Source organism: Halyomorpha halys, unplaced genomic scaffold, assembly GCF_000696795.3.
Source record: "Halyomorpha halys isolate HHAL.00 unplaced genomic scaffold, Hhal_1.1 Scaffold266.1, whole genome shotgun sequence".
Classification (NCBI taxonomy): domain Eukaryota; kingdom Metazoa; phylum Arthropoda; class Insecta; order Hemiptera; family Pentatomidae; genus Halyomorpha; species Halyomorpha halys.
The window spans coordinates 234,644-237,130 of NW_027114321.1; positions in this window are offsets into that span (position 1 = coordinate 234,644).

Consider the following 2,487-nt stretch of genomic DNA (forward strand, 5'->3'; position numbering starts at 1 on the left):
AAATATACTATTTACTCAAAAAGAGCATATTACAATATACTATATAATAGTATTGTAAATACTATGCAATATAGTTATTTCGCCAACTTCTTCCACTTTACTGGTTATATTATCATTTTATTTATTTATTTTGTAAATAAAATTTATGTAAAGTAAAATTTACGCCATATAAAAAATCTCAACGTTTTTAACATTATCATCTGATGTTTTTACACAATATCAATTTCCTCAAAAAAGATGGAACAATATATTTTATTTCTAGATTAAATCTATCATATCTCATTATTATATTTGTTCTTTAATGTATTTAGCTTGCTATTTGTAAAAAGTTTTGTTCATTTTGACAAATGAAAAGTCTCATAATCCCTTAAAGTTAAAGTTTTACTTTAATGCATGTACTGCTGTTAATGTTTATACACATCAGTACTCTAATCATGTGACCCAATGCTGTTTTATTGCTCACCATAACCTTCTATAACCTTGAAAAAGAGTTTACTATAATGTGCCCTCTGTCTGATTACATCATTGAGCAGTTACTACAAATATTTTTTATTCCATATTTTTGGATTCTCACTATTAATTGGATGATATATATATATGATTTAACATATTGGTTATAACCTGCACAGGTGCTCTAACATTATATGTAGATTTCTATTTTGTAAGCCATTTTCTCTTTTTTCTATTGTTTTTATACAATATTTTTTAATTAGAAAGTTTTTTTTTCTTAATTTGTACCTAATTTGTAATTGTTTATTTTGGTTCAGGCAACATTTTTATGTCAGTTTATTTTTTTGTGAAAGTAATTTTTATTGAATTTAATCAATTACAATCACAAATATTTAACTAATGTCAATACATATGTTAGAAAAATTGTTGAAAAACAGAATTAAAATATATACCCAGACAAATAAAAATAAAATTTCGAAAGTAAATGTTATATAAATTAAAAACAGTAATCACTTTGACTGAGTATTCCCAAGCCCGCTCTATCTCCAGGGGTGAGGAGTAAAGCAGGGCTCTTCAAATCCCAGCGCAGCCCTCTTACCACTTCACTTATACTGAGCCAGAGTAAGTGTGCTAAAGCTGTAAACACTCTGAACATAAGTGGAGGGAGGTTCTCGTCATTGTTTGAACTACAATGCTCCACTTTCTGAAAATTATTTCATACTGTTTTATAAAATGTATATAGCATTTATTTGGTTGTTGTGTGTGTTAGTAAATTTTATTTATTGTGCTCACATTAATAAAGTATTATTATTAATATCTATTGTTAATACTTATTATTAATAATTTTATTATGATAACATGAAATTGATTGATTTATTTAAGGGAATGGCATTAATTTTTTTTAATGCTTGTTAATTACTAATTAAGGATCTTTTAAATGTCTTTCAATGATTGAATTTTTTAATTGTAAAACTCGAAATAGAAAAAATTTATTTTCCATTTTTATGGTTTGGGATCATATTGAATAAGGAAAATATTTTGGTTACATAATTAATAAACTTGGTTAATACATTTTTTGAGCTCATTATGTATGTAAATATTAATTTAGTCATTCATTCTTATCAAATCAGATGGGCTGTTTTATTATTTGTTCTTTCAATAATTTGGGTTTTTTTTTTCTCTTCTCTATATTAATATATTTTTTATCAAATTTACTTATTAAACTTTGATTATAAATTTTAAAAAAATTAATTATATCACTTAAAATTGTAAACTGTATAAGCATGAATGATACAATTTTAGAGAAGTTTTTCGACATTCCTTAATAATTTCAGAATATACTTTGAAATATCTTTTAAAAATCAGCAGAAAAATGAAATATTGCTTGTACTTGTTTTGTTTTTTTTATTGGATTTATAAAACTTTTGTACTTTAGATTTATTAAACCTTATATTTTTTAATAATTTTGTATGTATATTTTAATAACTATATTTAATCAGAAATATTATGTATTTAACATGTGATATTTATTAATCGTGAAATATACTTTAAAAAACCTTTGAATAGTTATTAATTGATCACTTTATAAATTTTAACTAATATTATTTTACAGTATCCATTAAAAAATAAATATAAGGATAAGACATTGTTCATGATTCTCAGATTGCTATGGTGAGAGTTTGATTCACTCATGAGGACAGCAATGTTGATACCCTAAATGGCTGTTTGAATTGAGCAAATCTCTTCTCATTCATAGCTAGTCAGTCATACCTCTAGCTCTCCATGTTGGTGTATGTTTTAAAGCTAACAAACATTTTTTTTTCTTTATTTAGTTTATTCACAACTGTAGTATTTTTAGTAAGTATTTTTACAACCAGCGAATGAGATGTAGAGAGAGAGAGAGAGAGAGAGAGAAAAATAAAAGAAAAAAAAAGTCATGAAGGCATGAAGGTTAAGGTCATCCAATGATGCCTCTCCATTAAAATTGAAATTTAAAAATCAATTTAACAGGTCCCTATTCCAGCTCCTTCGTTAACG